General features: G+C 39.7%; 1 long non-coding RNA gene across 1 annotated transcript in view; it reads left to right on the top strand.

Moving 5' to 3' along the window:
- LOC113459224 (uncharacterized) overlaps positions 1-26,122 on the top strand; it is a 310,290-nt gene that overhangs the window by 134,048 nt on the left and 150,120 nt on the right. Inside the window, exon 19 of the long non-coding RNA XR_012580874.1 lies at positions 5,138-5,202. This is a non-coding gene — a long non-coding RNA (uncharacterized LOC113459224). The remainder of the gene's footprint in view (positions 1-5,137; positions 5,203-26,122) is intronic.

The raw sequence follows: 26,122 nt of genomic DNA, 5'->3' as shown, positions 1-26,122 counted from the left end.
GCTTTCTATAGTGGCTCCTGGATCAGGGCCAGGGGGTATAAACTGCTAGTGGCAAGTTTACAACAGTGCTCCCTTTGTGGGTGCCACTGCTGGGGCTTACTGAGGTGGCTGAACACTCTAACAAAAGTGATTTTGCAGATTAACCCGGTGACAAGCTGTGTGTTCTCAGTGGGAACTCTTCCAAATTTTTAAAAACAATTATAGTTCTCTGTCCATGAATGCTGAACTGTCACATTCTGCCAACACAGGGAAGCTTCAGAGAGGATTTTTTGGGGCTAGGCTGGATCTCCCTCTGTCTTTGTACTCTAACTAATCTAATCAAAGATTAATTTGTTCCTTGCTTTATTATCCCTGTATTCAAACACACACAATGCAGTATTTTGTGAGCTTACTTCTGAAATAGATTCTAGCAAGGTTAAAAAAAAAATCAGCTTCCTTGCACTGCATATATACCCACTTAGTACTACACTAGTCATGCATTAAAAATACCTCTGATCTGCTATTGCCAGGGAAAATTAACTGTAAACTGAAAGGAAAAGTAGTGCATTGCACTTCAGTCTCAATCCTACCCTTTCAGTCTTGGATTTATTCACATCGAGAGCAATATAAATACATTAGTCAGTAATTTGGTTTTTACTCATTCACAGGCAAAAATCATCATTTCCTTAGTTTGATAAAAACTGTTCTGATGGAAATGCAAATCTCCAGGAAAGGTTCAGACATGGTTTAAATTGTCCATTGCATATTTTTGATCACTTACATGAATTCAAGGACTACTCCACTTGAAACAAAGCTCTCATTTAAGCCAAAGAATGAAACATGTTCCTGGGTGAGCAGCTGCCTAAGCAAAGTACAGTATTAAATGCTACCTGTGTTGGTGGTTGGAAAGCAAAGAGGTTGCATTACTAATGAATAAATCAAACTGATGAATTATTGCAAAAGTTCTTTTTTAAAAAAAAATTGAAACAGTTCTTAGTTGAAATGTATTGAAACTCAGAGTAGGTTCGTAGTAGGTTTTCTAATGAAGGATTTTTTTTTCTTTGTTACATATGGAATCAGTTGCAGTTTAGTTTCGTTTTTGCTGTTGTTGAAAACTTAGCATAAACCTGTCCTTGAGAAGCTTGGAAGTACCTGATATATTTGTGCAGCCTTGAATTCACCATGCAGAAACAAAAAAATCCAGCCAAAAAATCTCTGTGGAAGTTGCAGTGATGATTTCCCAACAACCAGTGGCTTGTGCCTTGCAAAGCATTTTTTTTTTTTTTTACTATTTCAGTTGTGATTTGCTGCATTCTGCTCTTCTTTTTGCATGACATGTAAAGGTCCCTTGTTGTTTGTGTATCATTGATACAATTCTCCTGCAACGGAAAACAAAGAAGGCAGTAGTGCTTTTAATAGAGGGTGCCTGATTGATAAGCTAGTTGCAGCCAAACCTGCTCTGGCTAATTGTCTTTCAAATGCCCTCATTAATCAAACAGAGGAGTAAGTCTGACAGGAGAGCTGTCACTGTTTTCATGATTTCCTACCACTCACCTCACAGTGTGAGACCTGGCTGGGTACCCAAATCATGGCCTTTAAACAGTTTTAATGCCTGCTCACTGCAGAGCACACCTGGCTTTGGTGGGATGGGGGCCTGCCCAACTCTGAGCCATGATCTATCCCAGGAGACCAATTTAGCAGTTATTTAATGATTCATAGCTTGATGTCTGGAAATGAGTGCTCCACACGATAACATACATAAACAAATTTAATTAGTTTTTGCCTTTTTTGCATAAGTAGCCACCAGTGTATTAAAGCTGCAAACAAAACAGGTAGGCTGCCTGGAAAGTCATTGAAGCTGGTTCACAGCAGATCTTTGTAAAAGGCTGTGGTGCTTTCTTTCATCTGCTGATAGTCACTGATGTCTCTTTGGCCAGGTCCTGAAGTTGCTGGGTTTGCTCATTAAGAACAAGGGAAGCAGTTATCTCAGCTAGCTTTTGGCCAGGTGTTAGAATTACATATCTACAGCAAAAACTGGCAGCCTCTCATCTACTGCCCTTCAAAGCTGCAGAATGTAGTATTTTTTTGAAACTGTTTTTAAAGGATGTGCTTCATATGTTTCCTGTTTTGCAATCTATTAGAAATATTATTTAGTACACATCAACCTGAGTTATTGTTCAGAGATAGGGATTTATTTATTTGCATTTTTATTGAACATACATGAAAATGTTGCAAAATTATTTCTAGTTGTGCACACTACAAAATAGGGCAAAATACTTAATGCTTAAGAAAGCAAATTGAAAGCTTTAGGGACAGAATATTTTTTTAACCTTCTTTTGCAACATTGCATAATTAACAGTGGTGATGTATGAAGTGTATGGGGGTTTGTTTCTCTGCTGTTAAGTTTTTCATATTCTCTGTGGAGCAGAATTCTAGGATTGATAGTCCAGAATATCTTGTCATTCTCCTAAGCAAGATAAGTAAATACATTTTGCATGAAAAAATGTTGCATTTTGCATATATTCATATTAAGTGAAATTCTTACTTTAATAACATTTCAGGGCTGAAAATGATTCAGCGACACATAGTACAAATATTTTATACTGCAGGGTTTCTTTGAACTCCTGACAGCAGAGCAATATAGCTTGTCTTTTTTTCTTTATCTGGGATTAGCTTCTACCCACCAAGTGGAATATTTGCTCCTATGAGAGGTGCCTTTTTCTTTGATAGGGCAGTTTGATCATAAATTTTAGCAGATCTTGGTTTTAGATTACCAACTGTCTGAACCAGACACCTTGTTTTCCTGAGCACACAGAGGAAAATCTTAGCATGGAACATGTTGGTTCCAGGAATCCTGCAGTCATCACTTTATAAATGTGCTTGATCTCAGAGTTGAGCAAGGGGCACCAAGCCATGATTTAAGATGATATGCTGCTATCCAAAAGTGAAATTCTGTCTCCAGAAAGCTCAGTGGAAACTTCATTATTGGTCTCAGTGGGGCCAAATTTTTTTTTTTGTTGAGGTATTTTGAACTTTGGAAGCAATTTTGACTGAGAAAGAAGGTGGGGACAAGGAACAAATTAGTTTTGACCTTTTTCTTTTAGAAATTTAACAGAGACCATTGGCTTATTTCTGCCAGTACCTCCCAACACCTATCGGAAAATGTATTTTCTCTGAGTCACTATTAATTTTATATCATGGTGTTTTATTTTACTATGAGAGACAAAGTTCCAAGTGGTGTGATTTATAGGACATGTGTACCTAGGTAGATATTGCCTCATGTTTTCTCTTCTCTATAAGCCAAAACAAAGAGCCTTAAAGACATATATTAAAGTCTAGGTACCTGCTCCTAAAATTTGACCAACTTTAACAAAACCAGTAGTGTGTAGGTAAACATTTCCAAAGGCCTGTGATTGATTTTATGAGCTCATTCAATGCCTGTGGGTTGTGCTCTGTGGACACTCATAAGGATTTCTGATTAGTGTCATCGTGCCCCCTATAAATCTATTTTCTTGGGAGTCTATATCTTGGTAATAAAAACTTGTCCTGCAGTGAAAGGTCTTGGCATAATAGCAGAATTATTGCTATTTTTACTGCATTTGAAAAGCAATCCTTGCACCTTCTCCCTATCCTCTAGAAACAGTCTTTTTTTTTTCTGCATATAATGCAATCCCAATAATTTCTTTGGTGATTTAATTAGGTAATATTAATGAGTGTACACTTCCTTTCTTACCTAGATTGTTTGGACTGTACAGGTCCAACCTTGTCACTGTTGTCTGCTTGTGTGTACCCCGGGCAGACTTAATTCATTTTCCTCACTTGGGAAAATCTGTCAGCTTCTGCCTGTATTCCTGTTGTTTCTTCCAGATTTGGACCCCCCCAGATCAGGATGGCTCTTTAAGATACAATGAGGAATCAAACTTTGTATTGAAGTGCCATTCCAAGAGCTATGAGGTGTCATGCCATTTTAAGACTTCACTTGTGGGTTCTTCAGCTGTGAGCAGGAGCCCTTTCAGGCTTGGTCATTTGAAGTTTTGTGTATGTTCAATGTGGCCCATAGGTCTGTTAAAGAAGCACAGATTTGACAGGATCCACGAAACAGACAATACAACACCTAATTTCTTTTGAGCCTGGCCAGAGCCTGCTACTCAGAGTTAGTGCAGGTACCACTGCATGAATTGCTGCTGCGCCTGGCCCAGCCCAATTGCTGCTGCCTTCTGTGTAACAGGTGATGATTTTGCTGTCCAGGTAAATGAAGAGTTTATTTTTATCCTGACTGGCCTCCTAGTGGCAGTGATTCCCCTCTGCAGCCAGCTCAATAAAACATTTGCATGGGAAATAAATTTGGTGATTTATGGTTTAGGTCTTTCTATAGAATATTCAGTGTATTTGTTGTTGAGAGAGACGCTCTGCTATTCCCTTTTGAGATCAGGCTTTAGTTAAACCTATGCTTTATTTATTGGTGGAACTGTTGTGAATCATGCAAAAAAGTTGCAAAATGCTTCCCTAAAAGAACTGCTGAGTGTAGCATCTGATTGCAGGTAGTTAAGAGCAACAGGGTTTAAATTTGCTAAAATTCAGGAAGTGGGTAGGAATTGGAAGATGACAATTCCTGTGTGGGTTGAGCATCTGGAGCCAGCACTATTCCCAGCCTGGCCACCCTGGGATTCTGCTTTTGCATGAGCAGGAGAGGAGAATCTGCCACAGGGCAGCTGCAGGAAGATCAGTAATCAGATCCCTGATAACCTGAGTGACGGCTGCAGGCACACTGGAGCAAACAGGTTGCACTACAGCAACAACAGTGCAGTGATCTTGTGGGGTAGGGACACTGAAATCACTGGATAGAGTTGAATGAAACTGATTAATTTTTTGGATAGTTTTATTTGGTTGTTTGCCAAAACTTTATTTTCTTTTATCTAGTGATAATATTTGTGATATATTAAGAATAAACAAGATTAGAAGGGAGTTTTTGTTAGTAGTAAAAAGGCTATTTCATCTTACTTTTCCTTTTGTTTTTCTCATGTATAATTTTAACTATAATTTCAACAGTTTATTAGCTACAGCTTTTTCAAAAAACAAGAAAAAGGTACCAAAACCATACAAAACCAAGGTGGTAATATAGTACTTATGGGACAATTTTGGTTTTTTTCTGTTGCAGAAATGACGTTGCTCATTCAGGTCTGGTGAGAAGGATGTGGGAGTACATCAGTGGAGAAAGACATGGTAAGAATTTGTCACTAAAAGAAAAGCATACAGGATTGTCATCTAAATTAAATGCTGATGGATCATGGATTGGATTTTATCTGAGGGTTCTTTTAGCCCTTAGGTATGGAGTATATCTGTGACTACAGTGCCAATGGTGATTATTGCTGTGATGGATCATCTGCTCAAAAATAATAATTGAAAGGACTTTCCTGAATTGTAGGACCTTATCCCATGGGAAAAATGCATAGATGGGAAGAGTTCCATTATGAACTGGAGATAGATGGAGCAGGTTTTCTCTCTTTCAATATTTTCCATGACTTTATTTGTTGTTATGAAGTCTTAAAACTAAAAACTGAAATTTCATATCAGACTTCAGCAGAAAAATGTGGTTACTGGTGAAAGAGTTTTGGTTTATAACAACAAAGCTGTTTGGGCTGAAAGTGCTTTACTGATGGATTCAGAACAGCTACCTGGTGTAAGTCAGCTCTGAGTAGGACATACAGGACCTAAGAGTTACTACTTCAGAAAAGTCAAACTCATTTTTTCCTTTTAATTGTATTTATTGTGTGAACTTACCATCTTGAAACTGACTGATTAAAACAGAGGTGTTGTTTCTATAAAGGGCCAGGATTGTGAAAGTCAACTGAAATATAATACAGGAGTTTGGAGTGAAAGTTTTCATTTCAAGGAATAGATACATAACACTGCTAATTTGTCATTGATGCTGGCTTTGAGGTCTGGAAATTGTGGGTGAAATTCAGATGTCTTCACCAAGATATCAGAAATGTAGATATCAAAGGCTGGGGAAGTCACCCTAGATTCACCTTACAGTCAGTCGAGGAAAAATGGGCACCTTCAGAGAGTGATTCATCTCAGCCTAAAATAGGCAGGTCAGGAAACTTGCCCCCTGGAGATGCCTGTTTCTCTCCACTGACTGTAGGGAAGCCTACAGTGGCACACTCAGAATTCAGTGTGTAACCTTTCAGTGCCTGAAGCTAGGCTGGATGAATCTCACCCTGTGGTAGCAATGACAGGCTCTGCCAGCTGTACTAGTGTGAATGACACCTTCCTGGGCTGCTCCAGTGGCTCTGCTTCTGGGGGGCATTGAAGAAGGTCTGGCTGAGAAATTCTGAGGGTCCTCAAAACTCTGAATGATCCCAATGATAATTTTTGAGGCTTGTTTACTTCTTAGCTTCATTGGGAGTAGGTAGTTTTATTTTAATTGTGTAAAAAGAAAGGGAAATCTGGGGTTTCTGTTTGTTAATCTTTTTCCCCCTGTGGAATCCTAAAAATGAAGGCATATTTTATTCTGTTGGGTAGTAAAAACTGCTGGGATTTTCTCAAAAGCCAATGGCTGTCTATTATTTTTTGTCCCATTTGCTTTTCCCATTTGTAGTGTTGCAGAGTGTACACAGATAGTGGCTGCCCTGTAAATCCAGCAAGCATGGAGGAACCGGGTAGACATTTTTTAAGGGCTGGCAAGCTTTGTTGGGTTTGGAGGATGTCTGTGAGACTGAAGATCCAGCTAGATTTGTAATCATAATCCTTGCCTGCTTAAAATAATTTTAAAAAAATTGAGGAGGAGATGGAATGAATAGTGCTGTTTTATACAACATTTGCTATTAACAGAGTTAATAGAGGAAATGTTAATAGGAAGGATATAATATTATGAAAATATTTAGAGAGAATTTGTGTTTTTGTGTAGTTTATGAATTAGGAAAACAAGATTGCTCAGAAGACCCTTGCTTAAAAGGGAATTGTCCTGAGCACTGAATATGTTCAGCCTTTTAGGTCACAGGATACTTTTCATGCTGAACTCCTGTAAATACAAACCAGTTTGAACATAGCAGGAGCACAAGGGCATTTTTGCTTCTTCCAGAAATCCCCAGAAGTGGGAAGATGGAAAAAGTCCCAATAGTATTTATGACTTTTATTTTCTGTTGTTCAGAGAACCTGCCAAACACATAATAATTAGAACTTTGTGCTTGAGGTCATACTGGTTCAGTGAATTTGTACCTGAGCTGATGTTTTCAGTCACAGAGTGCTCTGAATTTTCTGATAGTCATAGATGGGATAAAGTGGTCCAATAGTTCAACACACTTGTAACTTGCTGTTACTTGTTTTTTATAGGTTTTTTTTGTGTCTTGACAAATACTAAAAATAGGACATAGATTGTTCCAAAACTTGAATGTACCAAGTGACTAAAATAAAAATCTGAGAGATAGAGGAAGGAAGCTTAAATTTTTACAACTTGTTACATCTTTTCTTTCTCATATGTCTGCAAACAAAGCCCTTTCTTATTTAAGTATTTCCCAATGTAACCTACCATGTTGAATGTTCTATATGAGTTTGGCTGTTTGTAATTTACCAGGAAAACAAGAGGAAAGAATGCATAGAAAGCAAGCTGCATGCTTGGAGCTGAAATTGTGCACCACCTTCATTAATAGTGGTAGGATCTCTAAACAGGCATCAAAGAACCTTTGTAAATTTATATTTAGCCAGGCATGTTGTACAATACTCTGTATTGCTCTTCAGACAGCTCGGGGATGAGGCAGTTCTGAGCACGTGCTGGCAGCTGTGTGCATGTTGCTAATCAATCTTGTGTGTACAACTTAGGGGCTGCTTCACCTACATTTACTTTTCATTTAGCCCTTTTCAATTACCCATTCAAAAATCTTTGAAGACTGTTCCTCAGTCCTGTAATCTCTCTTCAATGAAAATGAGTGTAGCCACAAAGAGAACTAGAATAGGGTTCATTCTCTTCTGTGCAAAAGAGAATGGATAAAAGCTTGACTTTAATACAGGTGTGTGATAACACTGCTGCTATAAGGCACCTTTTGGCCAAATGGCAAACGAGCTGAAATAAATCTATTCCTTATCATGCAAGGCCTTCCTAATTAATTGGGGAAATCCTTCCTCAGAAGGATGAAAAAACCAGAGTAGAACTGAGTACACCAATGCTGGGAAAGGACAAATTTACCTGTACTTCTCTAATTGCCACTATTTTCAATCTGGAGGCAGATGGAAATAGGTGGCAACAAAACTGTTGAAATAGGAGCATTGCTTTGAATGCAAGTGAAATTTAGGGAGTGGGATAATTCTTTCCAAAGTAGAGAAAATAATTTTACCTTCACTAAAAATCAGGGATTGTCTTTCCTATATTGGGGTGGCTGGAAAGTAATTTTATATATAGCTGTTTTTGACTTGGCTCACTTGGAGTGTGACTTATTTACTTGAAAAATATTTACATGGAAACAGGTAGTGGAACATCTTAGCTACACTGATTTTCATCACAGTGGCAGTCTTGATGCCCTTCTCCCAGGACTGCCATAATCACTCAAAATAGTCTATATTTTGAGTTTTACAGAATATCTTCCCGAGTTCAATTTCAGAATAATTGCAGTGCTGTTATACTTGAAAATAATAACTATTTGCATGGAATTTAAGAGGTGTTTCAGGGCCTGACATCCAGTGAAGTTTCTCAGGTTGTTGAAAGGATGGTTTGAGTAACTCTTTCAGAAGCTCAGTTAATGCAAGGGCACGTTAAGTTTTGCCCTCACAGGACTGATGGCATAATTTGTCCATTAAAAATCTGTATCACCAGGCAGGTATTTCTTTGCTATGGATCCTCCAGGAGTTAGAATATTCATTATTTTGAGAAAATACTCATCACTGCTGGATTTACCAGAAAGTCCCACATTTTTTGGGATGTTATCCCAATGTTCTGGTAATAGAAAAATTGGAAAACTTCTGTGTTGATGTAGTGACTGGATATTATTTTTTTCCCCCTATACATTTCCCATTAGGAAATGCTCAAGTGGATTGATCTCTATCACTTATAGCAAATTATATACCTTCTTATTTACAAGTAAAAGTATTCTGGGTGTAGAAATGGAAATCTCAGACTTGATGAGGTTACCCTGAAAAAATGTAAAATGGCATAGCTGCTGACCTAATTACCCTTTCCTTTTTGAGTTCAAACATTGTGAGTAATGGGCAGTGGCTCAAGCAAACACTGGAAATTTTGTTGAAGAAACAAGAAGTGAAATGGGGGAACATCTACCTGTTTGCTTTGGTTGTTCTAGTCAAGGCAGTATTCAAATGAGAGTAGCCTTCTTTCTAAGTCTCATCATTTTCTTGCATAAGTGTTTTGCTTCAGGAGAAAAAAATGCTTGTTCTCACTTGCCCTGCTTTGGTAGCAACATGGAAGTCTTGGAAATGCAAGGTCTAACACATCCACATGGGTCCAAATGTGGGAGGCTGAGATGCTGTACAGAAACTAATAAATACCACCGTACTGCGTAGGTACTGACTGAGATATATAATTATCTCCATGCTCAGCAAATAACCTCTGTGAAATACAGATATTTTTGTCAGTACACTTGATTATCTTTAATCAAAGTGGTCTCCAAAATTCACTTTGCCAGCTCTAATGGACTGAGGTTTTCTGGACAGCCATCCCTTGTGTGCTTTCTAAGGGAATGCAGGGTTTCTAGTATTATAAACTTACCAAACATGTTTTGTTGTACTTGAAACTTGACTTATCTTGGATTTACTTTCTTTATATCATCCTCCCCATCTCATTGGACTTGTCTTTCATTTTATGGGAAAAATTTTGGATGCAATGTCGATTTATTGAAACATTTTTCTTGAAGGCCATTGTGTAACTTCTGTGTAAGTTTGCTGCTGCAGGGACTGCAAAATTTTGCTGTAAATTGCCATGATATAAAAGAAAGGACTCAATAGCTGGAATGTAATAGGAATATAGTTAGAGAAATGGAAATGGACAAACAGTGTCAATACAGAACAGAAAGCAGGTGTTGGCTGGGAAGAGCAGTAAATCCTTTCAAAATAGAAGTTTTAGACATTTAATGACCTCTAACTGCTGTCTAACTGACAAATATAATCTAGGGCTGGGTACTTTTCTTTACCACCTTTGCTGTTTGTAATAAGGAAGGATCAATTCCCTCATCCATAAGCACAGTGTGAGCTGTAAAACTTTCAGTGTCCTTGGACAGGCCTTGGTACTTCAGCACCCAGCTGAGGTGGTGGGGTGTAGATAATCTTAGCACTGAAATGGCCCTATGGCCTTTTCTGCAAGGCAGAAAAATTTCCTTAGGTTACACCAGTGATTAAGAATATTTCCAGTTTGTGAAGTCAAGGAGTCATGACAGCTATTTGTCTATTTTCTGTGTGTGTGGACAGTTTGCTTAGGAGTTTTTCTTTCCAAGCACCTCTAAAAGTTCTTTGGAGAAAGAAAATAGAATAATCGACTCCAAAACTATCATAAGGGCTAGAAAGCATATGGATCAGAAAGCAAACAGACCAGAATCTCACAAAAATCCCAAATCTGATAACTTTAGAAATAATATTCCAGGCTTACTGAAGTCAGCAATAATTTTTAGATTTTCAGAATTTACAAACTAGTATGTCATTCAGGCTGAGTTTGGAAAATTAATTTTTAAATTTTTTTTCCTTAAGTGATACCATATTTAGCTGAAGTTCTAAATCACTGTGTGCCCTGTGTTTGTCAGCGAAATGCCAAGTGCCCCATTTTGTTCTTAATGGAACTCTTGTACGTGTTTGTGTGTAGCCTGCAGTTTTACATTCTGTCCAGAGCTGGAAGCTGCTTGCTCTGACAAGGTCAGGTTGGGAAGGAGGCCACATTCCCTGAATAAGAAAGCCAGGAGGCCAGAGCATGCCATTTCATTAGTCAGCCCAGGACTCTCTAATAGAAAAGGAGGGAGAATGAATGCTATGGAATTTAAAATAACTATTTCAGCTTTTCTGTAGCTTGGAAAATGTTGCTCTTGGGCAATATTCTGTTAATGATCACTATTGGGCCAGATGTTCAGGACACGTAAATGAGTGTATTTCCACTGACTTCAGTGGAACTAGGCCAGCTTACACCATCTGAGAATCTATCCCCTCAGCTTTCTTTCTAAACTAGTCATGATTTTGGATAAGGAGTTGCAGTGTTATCTGTCATAGTTCTGGTTTCCAGCAGAGGAGATGAAAATTAACATTCTTATTTGCTTCATCAGTGTGAGAACAGATTAAACTGTGACAAAGAATCAAAGTAATTCAAATAATCAAATTTGAGAATGTGAAATGTAACAGACTTGCTTTGTTTTGCAGTGAGTATTTTGTCTGTCAAAACAGAACTTTATAATTTTCTAGATGGCCAGTTCTCCAAGCTTCTGATGCCACTTAGGCCAGCGGCGTGGAATAAATTGAACACATTAACCTGAAAAAGATCCCAAATTTTTGTTCTTTGTTGTTGAGGTTATTTTTTATTTATTAATAAATTAGGACAGACTCTTGTTGGGCTCTAAGAAATGGGACAAGCTCTGTGAACTGGGTGCATTCCTCCTGCCTTTCTATTCTGCTCCCATCCAGCACTTATAATGGTAATGAAGTCTAATTACAAATGCATGTGACTGCCTGTTGTAATCTGTCAGTGTTTTTCTGAAAAACCTTGTGCCAGTTCAGTATTGGTCATTAGATAATAAGGATTGATAAAACGTAAGGGGCAAAATGTTAAAAATGCTACTATCGATTAGAACGCACCTTAATAATGAAACCATGGGCCTGGGGACGAAAGCCATGGATCATTTTGACAATTCGGCCTTAGATTCTGGATGAGACAGAGTGGGGACAATTAATCCCTCAGAGCCACAAATCACAAATAAAGTAGTTGCAGCTCATTACAACCTGACCTTGCTAAACAGCCTTGAAAACACAAGTGACCTTCTAGTATTTGAAAAGATTACAAAGCTCTATTGAGAAATATCTTTTTTATTTATTTATTTTTAATGCTTGGGAACCACATGGCTTAATTTTAACTGATCTTGATGAAAGAAGCTTTTAACTTCACCATCTTTCAGGAACCAGATTGCTAATGTCTCGTGGAACTGATGGTGGTACTGCAGGGCAGTGCTTGGGAAAGATCTTAAAAGTCAAAAGTCTTGATCTGTGCAATTAATCAGTGGAAGTTTGTGCCGCAATACCTTTGAAGAAACAATAGTTTCACTGAACTACTGAGTGGTTCTAGTTAGGGCTTTTATAAATATTATGGCATTATTGGAGTATACTGCATAATTGCAGGAAAGTATCTTTGTGCATTGCAGTAAAGTCCATTGCCAAACTTTGGAAATATGTTCAGCAAAGTATTTAATGAACTCCCTTCGTGTTCCCACCCTAAATGGGAATAAGGAGAGGTCATGTATTTTGCATTTCTGTCTTTTGACATGCACTGTAGATGCTCTTTGGCTGACTGACTTGAGTCCCTCGTCATGGGCTAGTACATATGGAAATCTCAAAAAATTCCATTTGAGTTTCTGATGGAATTGTCTACTTAATTTGATCAGGCTACCTTAATGCTGAGTCAGGTTCAACTTTCTACTGACTGTGATAGGAGATATCTTTTCAGCTCATTCCTGTGAAGAGGTCATGACCACCATCCCTGATGTTGTCTTAACTGTGCAATGAATTTTGAGCACTTGCTGACTTCCTTGTGCTTTGGACTAGGCCCATGTGTGACTGCTTCTTTCAATGTACCTGAATGAGGTGTTTCTAAGTGTCCTCACCATGCACAAATTCCAGCCTCACCCCATGCACTGCATCCCCTACATGAGATAAATGCAATTCCTTTAAAACCTACTTCTCTGTGAATACAATGTCCTGTATTTACAATTGCACCAATACAGTGGCTTCCTGTGGGGATTTTGCTGTGTTCTGTGCAAGAGATAGGGTCTGCTCTGGTGCTGAGGGCATCATTAAGAATGTTCTACACACAGACTTCGTGGTTGTGGTAAGAGAGTGGTGACTTTGATGATGTCAGTGATGGCTGTGAGCATGGAGGCAACAACTCCAAGTTTCCTAGCTCTTTGATGTTCAGACAAAAGCATCAAGCATAATAGTGTGGAGCCACTACCTTTAACCATAGATTACTGAGGCATGCTGAATCTGAGAATTGGCACTGGATAGATAACATTTTCTGCAAAAGTGGCGTTTTCAAGATAGCTCTAAAATGTAACCTCCTGTAGAGGACGTGGCAAAAAAATCCCTGTTGAAAGTGCCATGTACACAGTAATTGCAGTCCCCTGGCTGTGTGGGGAGCAAGGTGAAGGCACCTCCAGGCTGCTGCTAGAGAAACTGTGAGAACCCACTCTCACACACCTGGATTTAGGTTGTTTTACCCTGGCATTGCCAGGACTGAGGTTTAGCCATGGTAGAGCTCTCTCCTTGACTTTGGGCCTGGATGACAGTGCTTTTGCATTAGGAGTGACAGAGAGAAGTCTATGTGATATCACTGTGTGTAGTATATTGACACTGGCTCTCCTTTTATCATCTTGAAACAAAAGGAATTAGGTGAACAAAAGGGATTCCTTGGAAGCTCCATTCAATTACTTCACAGTGACAGCCAGGGAAAAACACAGTCTATCCCCTGGATGTAGCAGTTCCTACTTCTGATCAGGAAGTATTGTGACATTTTCAGGAAATTCATGGCTAAGCAGTGACTCTACAGTTTGAGTTAACACTTCATCTCCTGACATTCCAGTCAACAATCCCAACTGCTTTCCAGAGACTTCTCCTCCAGAGGTTCAGCTGTAGTCAAGGTCTCATGACAGGGGTAGACCTGACCATGCACTTGTAGAGACATTGTGGGGCACAACACAACTCAATTACTGGACATAGGATTGGGAAACAAGTGGAATAAAATGACTCCTTGTAAGAGAAAAATCAGTCAACCATTTATTAAGTAGATCAAGACACTGAGGGTATTCCAGCGTAGAATTGGACAACCAGAGCTATTACTTTGACACTTCTCGTTTTCCTTTTTTTTTTTTTTTTTTAGTGGGAATTTCAACAGCCTTTCTGATAGCATTAAATGTGCTTTAAGAATCAAACCAAAAGTTTCCTTTACCATGCTTACTTAGTAGCTCCACTTAGTGGCTCCTGGGATAACACAGGGTTTCCCTCAGCACCATTACCTGGTGCTGTGGTGCTCATCCTCCTTCCTTCCATCCTGCTAGATGCTTCAGGCACACAGGATTGCTGCAGGAATGTCAGAGACTAACAAGTGCACTAATTGCAGAGTGGGAAAGAACACCTGCTGATTCTCAGCTGAGTTACCCTTGTAGCAAACCTTATGTCTGTGAATGTTTCTCTACCGAGTTCTTGTGTAGTTGTGATTTCCTTTGGAAACTCGTGGGTCGTAGGGAGCGCTGAATCACAGCAGCTCAGCACGCTGCCTTCCACCTTCATGGCCGACACTCCTTTTGCTTCGAATCTGTGTCTGTTTCCTCTGCAGGCTTTCTGCCCTTTGAATCCTCATTCATTTGATTTCTGGCCTTTGGGGAAGAATTTATCTCCCTGTGTACTCTATTTACTAGAGAATGTGATTTCCAGGAGATATTAGACATGCTTGAAGAATACTTTGGGGGAAAAATTCTTCAGGGGACAGAGAAATCTGGCTTCAGGAAGGTGAGATAACAGCTGTCCTGCAAAAGCTTGAAGTACTGCCCAAAAGTTACAAGCAAAAATAGCTGAAGTAGTGGAGATATTTTGGTGTGGAAGGAGCAGAGAAGTGATTGTCAGTGCATAGCTGTGAACATAAATAAATACTGGCCTTTCAAGGGTGTAATGTCTGTTTTCTCCAAGCAAGGCAAACTCCTAATAGCTGTCTTTATAAAGTGGTTATTTTGGAGAATGGAGTAAATGTTGAAGGCGTGCATTTGGCATTTGTGTGTGTACCCTGCCAGTGCTCTAGACATTTCTGCATATGACTCTGTCTAATCCAGGTAACATTCAGAACACTGGCTATGTAATATATGCAGTATTTGGGCATTATGTCAGCTCTGTAAGTTACTGCAGTGAAAATTAATAACTTTTTCCTTTGTAATTAAGCACTTGTCTCTCTTGTGGCCTGCTGAAGCAGTGAGGTAAGGAGGAGTAGTGATTCCCAGGTCCAATTGTGTAACCATGGAGCTGTTGTCTGGATCGCAGAGCCTCAAAGGAGCAGAGGGCTCACAGGAGACAGCTTCCCTGGATAGCTATGATGGGACCTTGCTGGGTAGGGGAGAAGCAGAAAGGATTGATACACTGGGAAAAGACACATCCCGCCCTTGTAGGTTAACCTTGGGAACAAAGAGATGCCTGTTTCTGGGGCATGCATTTGGTATATACAAAAATTTCCCCCTTCTTATTTGGTAAAGACCACATTGTATCTAGATAAGGAACCTGCTTTTTAGTTCACTAGTTACAGTTCATGCATATTTATTTCAAGAATCCACATCCAGTGGCCTTTACTGCTTAGAAGTCAAATAATGTTTTTCACAATGCAAGCCAAAGGTGGTACTTCAGCTTCCTTGAAGTTGGAATACTGAGCATTGAGCAGCCTGTTGGATTGATGTGATGAACTATATGGATCTCAGACCAGAACTAAATCATGTCAAATCTAAGTTCTTCCTTGGGTGCTTCATTTTTTTCTTCTGTAAGTCTATAAATGCATGTACAAGCTCTTCTCTCCCACTTTATACGTACCATAAAAGAAGCTAATAGCATAACGGTTAATGTCACAAGTGACCTATTTTAAAACATTACTTAGAGTCACTTATTTCAGCTCTGTCTGTGCTGAAATTTTCTATTTTGGATGCCTGCCTCAGCCCACTTCTGTCTGTTTGAAATGAAAAAAAAAAAATTCCTATTCTTTTCAGAAAAAAAGAAGGCAAAGTAAATTTTGCCTGTTCTTATACATGTTTGATCATCTCCATCACACTCTTCAGTCTCAAAGTAAAAGTTTTGTTGGATCATTATCTTTTGCCGTTCCAGTGAAAATCCATTAGGGAAAACACTGAAAAATCTGTTCTTTCACTTGATCAGTAGAGATTTGGTATCTGAATTCCCTGAAATTACTGTCTGTACAACACACACCAAGCACAATACTTCAGGCATTGAGCAAAATCTTGTCAGGGATCTCTTTTCCTAAAATTTTAGGCTGTTGTGGCATCAAGCACTGGAAGTTCAAGAATATGTTGACCCAGAGCAGTGCATCCTGGGGGTGAGGAATTCAACTCCTGGTTCCAAGTACAGTGCAGACCATCAAAGCTGAAAGTGAGGAGATTCTCCTGGGCTTTTGAGGTTCTCTTTTTACAGCTGCTCAGTGGAGGAAGACTTCCTGAGCCGAGGTGCTGTGAAAGGACTTGGCCAGGGTGGGACCTTAAGGGAGAGCAAGAAAGAACTCATGTGGAAGTAGGGATGCTGCCACTGGCATAAGAGATGGCAGAAAAATTGGAGGAGTGTGGATTTAGGTTGGGGTAGGAGGCAGAATGAAAATTGGTGGGTTTGGAAACCAGTGGGTAGGGGAGGCTGGGACTAAGAAATAGGCATAAGAAGGGTAATATGTGCTCCTAGGGTGAATCTGAACAAGCGAGAATACAGCACCAAACAGAAGGTTAGAATGGGAAACTCAGGCTGGAAGAATTTAGGGGCTGTATTTGCAAAAATATTGGCACAAGGCAAGGACTGGGAATGGGGGGAAGAACATGAGAAAAGTCTTTGCAGTGGGAAGCAGCAGAAGGCCACCAAAGACACACCTGAGAGGCAGAGTCAAGATGCATGGTGCCCTGTGCTGCAGCATTCCTGGGAAAGCTGCATGCATCCCAGCCCTCCTTCAGCTGGCTCCACCTGCAGACTCTACCATGGCTCCTTCCACTCACATGGCCAAAGCCTCTGCTGTGGACCATCAAGTGCCAGCCCTGATTTTTCAGCATCACTGCCATTCCATACAATAGATTTTTTTAGGCTTTCTTTTCTCTCCCTTTCTGTATTTTTTTAAGCAACCTATGAAATTATAGATAAAAGGGTACAAAACTATGAATGCTGCAAAAAAACCAAGCACTATAAAAAAAGGAAAAGGAAAAAGAATAATGCTGTCCATGAAGCCTTAATTGGGCCCCCTTGTGTGGATACATTTTGATACTGTCTCTAATTACATGGTCACACACTGCTTTTCCCATGGACCCCTGCATTGTTCCGTGCACTAAGTAGAAGGTGATTGCTGAATGAGCGCAGCTTTAAGTTGTTTTATTCTCTCTGTTGCACGGGTAGTCCCAGGCCTGCCTTACTGCAGGCTGTCCAAGACCAACACAGAATCACTGATTTGATTTCCTTGTGGCTTTTCCATTGCTGTCTGTTTTGAAAACAATAACATTTATTTTCCAAATGCACTTGCTCCCAGATGTGTAGTAAGGCTCTCTGCTCCCACCTGTGCAAAAGGGGATGCAGGGGGGCTGAGAGTGGTGGGGCAGGGCTGATGCTCTCCTGGCTCTCCAAACCAGGCTGGTCCTGACTGCAGAATGCAGCTGATGGGCACAGAGTCTGCTCTGACAGGGACCTATTCCTCAGAATACACAAAGGGAAAGTACCACAAACAATGAATGCTGTGGGTAGGTGAGCTTTCCTTCAGTGCTGGAGACCAGCTGTAATCTGCTAGGGCACAACTGCAGAGACTCAACCCAGTGGCTATTCATGACTTTAGTTCCTTGCCCTAGTTCTCTCTTTTTCTCCTGGTCTCTGACTGAAGATGGGACATGCAGGGAGTCTTCTTTTACTGATGAGGACAAATTCTGAGTGTGGTTGGTTTGAGACCATCTGGGGAAGAGCCATGCAGTCAGACTGTGTCATCATGGACATGTATAGGGTGGGGGCTGAATTAAGGTACTGCAGATCTTAATTATGGCACCTGAAACTTCTGACTTGCTTCGCTTTGCAATCCTAATGCTCTTATAATTTAATTTGGTGTACATGTGCTTAATTCATATTGCTTCCTCACTTATGAAAAGATGTTAACAGGCTGCACTCTTCAAATACTTTTATAAAAATTCTGAATTTAGCTTTCTGAACAGGTTTTTGAAATCAATACAGAGAGAGCTGCTAACAGGAGGTAAACTACAAACCACAAACACTTTCAATAGGATAGCTCTTTTTATATAACATTTGATATCATTTTCACAGCATGATCTCTACTTTCATACTGTGATAGCTTTTACCTGGAGTTTAGATGATTCATTTTTGTAGTGGATACTTAACTTTTATATGAGGAAAATGCAAGAGAAGCCAGCACAGCATTAAATGAACTATAGTTGCAGCATTAAATGAACTACAGTACAGTAATAATGTTGAATGCTCAGATCCTTGCCATCTCACAGGGATGGATTCATGAAGGCGCTATTGATTGATAAGTGAGGAGATATGGAGGCCTGGAATTCTCTCTCACTTTTTGGCTTATCTAATTCAAATATTAAGAGTGGGTTGGCGCTCAGTGATTGTTTAGTAATTGTTAGAAATCCTTATAGGATTCTGCCTGAAAATTGACTCTGATTTCCTATTGGTGTGGATCTCAGGGGGCCATGTGGCTGTGTTGCTGTCTTGTCCTCATGTTTTCTTTCCCTGAAGCTCTTAAAATTAATTTAGAAACCTTAGTTTTACACTGACTTCTACAGTAACTACCGAGACAAGAAGGAACATTTTTGTTAAATTTTCACGTTTATGATGATTATTTTTTCAAAGAGATCCAGATTTTTGTGGGGTTTATATGGACTGCATGGAAGTAAGTCTGCTATTTTAGCTTTTCTGGTAAATGATCACAGTTGTTGAGGCTTTCTAGGCTACTCTGCCAAGCTTCTGTTTTCACATACTTGTGACTTCTTATGAACCATTTTAAATTGAAGTTTTCTATATATACAAGTCCCAACTAGTTTTCGTGTCTACTTATTCCTGAATGATGCAAAAATGAAAAAGCCCTAGAAAATATTGGATTGATACTGTTGAAAAATAGTTTAAAGATAAAAATGGAGTATTTGCTTTATTTACTCTGTTCAGGCTGTCATCAACCTCTATTCTCTTTCTTCAGGTTTCCATGACACTCTCATTCTTCTTTTCCTATCCAGGAAAACTGCATTGGAATATAAAAATGTGAAATAGCCTGACAGTCACATGCTGTTAAAAATCTGCCAAACTTGAGGTTAGTCATCAGAAATCTTCTCATCAGAGTTTCTGGAGGGAAAGAACAAATCAATTAATAATATTCGAAAAATTTGAGCAGGACTAATTCTTTGAAATTAAGACTTTTGTTTGGAATTTAGTTCTTGCTTTAGAAAAAAAATAATAAAAGATAGCTTTCCTCCTTACTAGAAGCCAGAAAACCCTTGATCATTTCAAAATAAAGATAAAATCTTGTAGGTTTTCTAGTGCTTTTATAAACTGATTCTATCAAAAAGTATCTTGCAGGACCTGTCTAGCACTTGGTCTAGATGAAGGTGAACCCTTTCTACTCTTGTCACATACAATGTAAAGCTATTTTGAAATGAATGAGACAATTGTCTGAGCCTGGCAAGCGTTGCCAATAGGTGCTGCAGGTCCTACCCTGGCGTTTCAGGTTGGAAAGGTTTGAAATCACCCTTTGTGATTATCTCCTGTACTTTTCTGCACTGAGCAGCATACTGTGTCTAATCAATATTTCTTCTGCTCCCTGAGGTTCTTAATTCACATGCTCAGAAAACTTTATGTTTTGTATTCCTTGAGGTACACCCTACAAAACCTCAGATACACCCAGGAATGCACATTCAAGGCCCCCTGCTTGCACCCCATCTGTCTGAGCTTATCACTGAGAATGGCTGAGTGAGCTTTGCTTTACAACTCCAGTTTTGTGTGTAGAAATTCTCCTCTCTTGTTTGATTCTGCTGCTGGAGCTCAGGACTCAGGTAGGCAAAACCTACCTACAGCAGGTTTTGCAGTGCATGCCCGACTCTCCTGCCTGGCTTCTCCCTGCTCCTCTGTTCAAGAATTGCATATCTGAACTCATTTCTGGGAGGTTAAATTATGCCTAACCTGAAGCAGAATAATGTTATTTCCAGCTTCTCCTGAGATAATTTTTATTTCTAATGGGGTAGGGATCCCAGCCAAGGTCACAGCCTGGGCATGCTGGCTGCTGTACAAACATATTATGACAGTCACTCTCCAGAGAAGGAGCTGCAACTCCTAAGCTGATGCTGTGCTTTAGGGTTTCTGTCCCTGAAGCCAAGTTTTGGAGCATTTGCTGAGATTGGTGAAGCAAGGCTGGTTTATACCTGCTGAGGAGTCTGCTTAAGAACTGTTAAATTTGAGACTCTCAAATTTAGATTTAGTTGTTTAAAACAATAAAAAACTCAAGGATCTTGCTGGTATTTACACTGTAAATTTCTTGAAGCGATATTAAATCCATTTGCATTACTATTTTTTTCTGAGCTGTACAAATTCAAAAAGATTCTTCTACATAGCTGAAGCTTGCTGTATGTTAATAACATTTTGAGGCATGGGGTGAGGGCAAACTTATAGGATAAGGAAATACTGGGTTTTCTGACAACCTTTGGGAAATGTACTTGGGAGCCAAGTACACATTTCTGCTCTAAGAAATTACTATGTGCAGCACATTTAAGGTTACAGTCATTTACCTTCCCTTCACAGAATCTCCTTTCCAGTCTGGCTTTCAGTGCCTTACTGTATCTCAAAGTGTATCCAAGCTGGGTAGGGCTCAGGACAAGTACCTGGAGATCCCCCTCTGATGTTTTTGCATGAGGAATCCAATTAGAATCAGAGGTGGCCAGAGGGGGCCCCAAAGCTTTCCAGCCCTGGAGTCCCTACAGTGAGATTTCAGTCACTGGTCTTAAATTTGAACAAATGGGACAAAGACACTCCCTGTGAAAATTTAATTAGAACTCCTCATGTGATTAAAACTGTCTTTGATATTGTTTATTAGCAGTTTTGATCCCAGATTAATATTTTGCTACTATAAATTTGGACATTGGTCTCTGACCCCTCCTTTTTTTGTTAGGAAAAAGCTCTATTTTGTATTACATGTAAAGATTCAGCAAATTATAAAATTATGCTAACAATGGAAAAGTTTGCCTTTTTTTTTTTTTCCCCAGTGTGGACATTAGAACATACAGAGATTATTAATTGAGTAAGAACTGTGTCTATGCTTGCAAGACCCTTGTTATGAGGCTCTTAATTGTTACTAACATCTTAAAAAAAAAAAAAAAGGCAGTAGATAACTCTCACAACAGCACCACAGATGAAGTTATTGAAAAGCCAGAGAGTTTAAGTCTGAATACCAATGGTGAGCCCTAGCACAAGATTTATGGCCAGTGAGAATCTCCATATTCTTAGAGTCCCAGGCATCCTGGTGAGATGCTGTAAAGAGGGCCAAGCACAAAGTCAAAATCAGATTAATTTCCTTTCATCTTCAAAAGTAGCATAATGTCAGCTTCACCTTGAGCTAAAATTTGTCCTCTGATCTGATAAAATCATTATTTGCCAATAAAATATTGAACAGTTCTGCTGCCTGTTCCCCCCAGCCCTGCTGTGCACAGAGGCACTCTGTCTTCAGCTACAGCTCATGTGGAGCTGCACCTTGGCTTGAGAGCAGCTCTGATTGCAAGCAGAAGCTGCTGGGTTACCCCAGATGATAACTCTGATTAACTGGCTCATAGTGGAGGCCATAAAGGGCTTGACATCACAAATTAAGGGCAGTGTTTCACTCTCCTTCTTGGATCTGCTGCTATTTGCTGATTGCATCCTGGAATTAACTTTGGTTTTGCTCACAGGGGTTGTCAATAGGAAGAATAATTAGGCTTCTGTCATCAAGTGAGACTTAAAAAAAGTGCACCAACAGCTGATGGTGAGGCTGACTTTCAGTCAGAATTAGAGAAATGATTGTTACAGGTGTTCATCTGTCCACTTGCCTCATGTTTTCAAGTGCAGCCCCTCATCTCATCACGAGGAAAGCCCTCCCTCAGGCAGAACAGCTGACAGCAGCTCTGTAATCTGCTGATTCTGATCCCAACAGCATTCTGAGTGAAGGGGAAAAAAGCAAGTGTGTTGACAAACTGAGCTGCAGTATTTACCAGGATTTAGAATTATAATCTTTCACAGAATTTAAGTATGAGCGAGTATTTATGTAAATGATGATTCTTTAATTTGTCCAATAGTATTGCGGTTTTTGCCTCATTACACGTTTCACTATTTTTCTTGTGACATCCAGCTGTGATCCAGGTTTACAACCAGACAATATTTTCACTAAAATTCAGTAACTTTGTATCTAATGAAGTCCAATAATGATGTTTGTATTTTTCTGTAAGTAAAACCTGCTTGAAATTGGCCTATATGCAGCAAGTGAAATCAGTGACAGAGGAAAGTATTGGCAAAAGCAACCTGAGTATGAAAAAAACAGTAAGACGTTGAAAATTAAAGACGACTTTTAACGACTATAAATTACTGCTTAGAGAAAATGCTTTTCAAAATTACTTGTAATATTTGTAGTGTGCCTGCATATAAAGATTTTGTGGCAAAACACATATGTGTTACACATCTGAGTTGTGTCCCCATATCCCAAATAATACCAGGCAGCATCTCATATAGACAGTATTGCCCAAAATAGAGTAGTAGCTCTGAAATAGATGATTTGTAACTGGTGGTGGTGTTATAACAGAGGTCACTGGGCTGTCATTGTGTGTTCTTTTACCTGAATAGCAGGAATTTCTTTGTTTGGCCAAGCTTGCCTTGGAGTCGCAGAAACTGCAGCTCAGGAGAATGTCTGGCAACTACAGCTCCACAATATCCTTTTGTGAATCTCCAGTTGTGAGGCATATCAGGGGCTTGAGCACTGCTGCTCGTCTGCTGTGTCCTGAGGTGGCCCCAGGCACTGTTCAGGCAATGGATCTGTTCTGGATCTTGGGAAAACGTGACCACACTACTTCCTCCTACCTGTCCTTGTCCTGTCCATCAGTGGCACAGAACCAGCTCTGCAGGTCTCCAGCACCACAAGGCTTTCCAGATAAGAGTTACTCCTTGCTACTTGTACAAGTGCAAGTCAGGCACAGCTGCCGTGCATGTTCTGCTCTGTCGTGTTCTAAATCTGCTTTGGCTTCCTATTGGAATACGATACAGCACACTGCAACAGCTTCCTACACTGCTGAGCAGGGGATGTGGGGGAGCAGGCAAGGTGGGATGGGATCTGTGCTGCTGTTCCAGGGGGATATCCCCAGTCAGTGGGATATTGCCCTGATATGTGTAACAGCTCTGCTTTTGTTATGGGCTACTCATGTCACAATCGTGCCCAGTCAACAGGGTTAAATTTTTGGTGAGGTTTTTTATTTTAATATCCAGTTTTGGAAAGTAACATGAATATTAATAACAGCTGATAGTCATTGTGCAAATGCAGCCAGATCGTTTTTCACTCACTTTTACCAGGAATATTTCCAAACTTTAGTTTTCAGAAAAACTCAAACTGCTGCTGCCCAGAGAGATAGGGAATACAACAGAGGATATGACCTTTCTGAATGTTTTCTTATCAGGCAGCATAAGTACTGTATGTCCTACTAAGCTGCTTCAATAGAACCTTGTCAAGTTATCACATTACTCGACATGTTGCTGATAATGAATACATAAAAGCTTTAGATATTGAGGACTCGGAGGAAATAAATAAGATTTACTGAAAAACTGCAAAACATATATCCCAGGGCCATGTTTATTTTTTTTTTCCATGTGGATTGTGTGCTGCCTTTAGTCCCTTAGATAAATGGAATGATGCAAGAGTTTCAGCTTCTTGAAATGTAAAGTGCAGATGTGAGCAGATAAATGAAGAAAGTAAATGGTCATCTATCTCCATTGTGGAGAACTCAATCACATTGTAACCTTATCAGTCTTGTTCTCCAGAAGTGCCTGATATTTTACTTTTCTGCTACCACATGCTCCTCTAGCTCTGGTTGATATCTGCAATATCTTCTCTTGTCCTGTATTCTTATGAGTGTTGAGGAAGAGTTCATATTAATCTCTTTAATTTTGCCTTAGATCACTTTTGGTGACTTTGAGGAATTAAAGTCACAAACCCAAAAAACCCAAATGCAGCAGACAGAACCAGGATGATCAGCATTAACCCCTCGTGTCACTGTGGCAGAAAGTGGCATTCAGACTTAGGAGTCAAATAGCTCTTGCTGAGAGGATGCCCAGAGTTTCTCAGCTGGTCCCTTCCCCAGCAGGAGGGGACACACAGGACAGGAAACTCCAGACACTGTTTAAGGGGAATAGGGACACCCACCCCTCACTCTATTTCTGAAATGATGCACTGGTGGCTTTGGAATGGTTTTGGTTAATTCATTTCATGTTTTACCTGGGTCTGGGAAGCTGTATGTCCCCCATCTGTCCTGCAGAAAGTCTGATACTGGCTGAGATTTCATGTTTGCTTTGTTAACAGGCTCCCAGTACAGCTGGGCAATAACATGACAGTCTCAAGATGATTTGTTGCAAATAAGCATCTGAACTTTGGATGCAGTTTTTGATAGTTATCAAGGATTTATTCACAAGAACTGTTTGTGTGCCTTTGACTGTTGAAGGTAAATTAATACCTTCTGAATCTGATCTCTGCAAATTCTGACTTGTAAGAGCTGTAAAATTCATGACAGTTATCTTCTTAAATAAATACATAATCAAGTATTTTTAGTAATCTCTGCTTCAAAAATATGCATTCTGTTGCCTTTCTAATTCCTAATTTTTCATGTTTATTTTAAATGGATCAACTCCTATAGAGAAGGTGACTTTGAGATTTACTTCAAGTTTACTAATTTAGCAAACTACTGAATGCTTAAAGCATAAAATGAGAAGCTATTACCTTTAAAATGAGTCCCCAAACACCTGCAATTTACTAATCTATGAAAAGACACCCACAGAAGCTGTTCTTTATTCCCATCCAACACCCCAAGTGCTGTCTTTCTCCAGAGGGCTGTGGTTTCATTCTGGGCTGCTCTTGCACCCACAGAGACATCCTTACAGCTGCTCTCTTGTTTGCTTGAGACTTTTCCTCTTGCTTGAAGTCACCTCTTGTGTCTGAGTGATCAGGAGGAGTGGGAAGCACTGCTATGGCACCGTGGCTGTAAGCAATGATATCTAACAATGCCCTGAGGAGCTAGTTAAAAAGTGCCTCTCACACTTGGGAAAGAGCTCTAATCTAGCTGCATTAGAAAGCTGCCAGTTGCTTGTTGGGCAAAACAGAACTTTTTTTTTTTTTTTTTTTTTGCACCATAAGGATTATTGGAGCATTTGTTACGCAGTGATTTGGAAATCATAATAAAGCATTTCTAATTTCACTTCCCCCAGCAAACAGCTAATGGATCTGGTGCACAGGAAGCACAGACAGCATGCTGTAGAGCATGGAATCTTGCTCATGCTTCTAATTGGGAGGGCAGGGGATAGAAGCTGTTGCTATTTTTTAATAAGTGTCGTTCCCAGAAACAGAATTTTCAAAGGCAGAGGTAGAAAATAACTTGGTAACTTTTCCATTTGCCTTAAACTTTTGGTATGCTTGTGCAAGTACATTTTAGTGTTGTTCAAATGACATGTTAAATGCTGCTAAAGTGTCACAACTCTAGCAGGTGACTTAAATGCTGTCTGTTATGTGCCCCATAACAGAAACCTTGGTGAAATGGACACAGATGAAGAGAGATGAGTTTTTACAAATCTAAAGGGTGACTGGCAAGAAGTGCTTTTAGAGGCCATTGCTCAGCAGCTCTCTGCAGGCCAATGTCCTGCACAGTCAGAGAGGAATGAGTAACACTAAAAAAGGAAGAGAAAAAAATTCTTTTTCCAAACAGTCTCTTTATACTGGCTAACCTGTCTCTTTACCACATTATGGTCTCTGTCATGACTTCTCTCTGGAACTGGAGAAGTAGAAATGTGATCCAAAAGCTGTGCTCAAGCTTTTTGTAGCTATGATGGAGCTGATGTTGGATGCCCAAAGATTCATCTTGATATTCTTCAGTTAAACTTTAAATGCAGATCTATAATTTAAAAATAAATACCAAAAAAACACATACCACCACACCATAAATAGCCTCACATC

Source organism: Zonotrichia albicollis, chromosome 6 (assembly GCF_047830755.1).
Source record: "Zonotrichia albicollis isolate bZonAlb1 chromosome 6, bZonAlb1.hap1, whole genome shotgun sequence".
NCBI classification, from domain to species: Eukaryota; Metazoa; Chordata; class Aves; order Passeriformes; family Passerellidae; genus Zonotrichia; species Zonotrichia albicollis.
The sequence above is the reverse complement of the archived record's forward strand: the minus strand, read 5'-3'. Positions and strand labels throughout refer to the sequence as shown.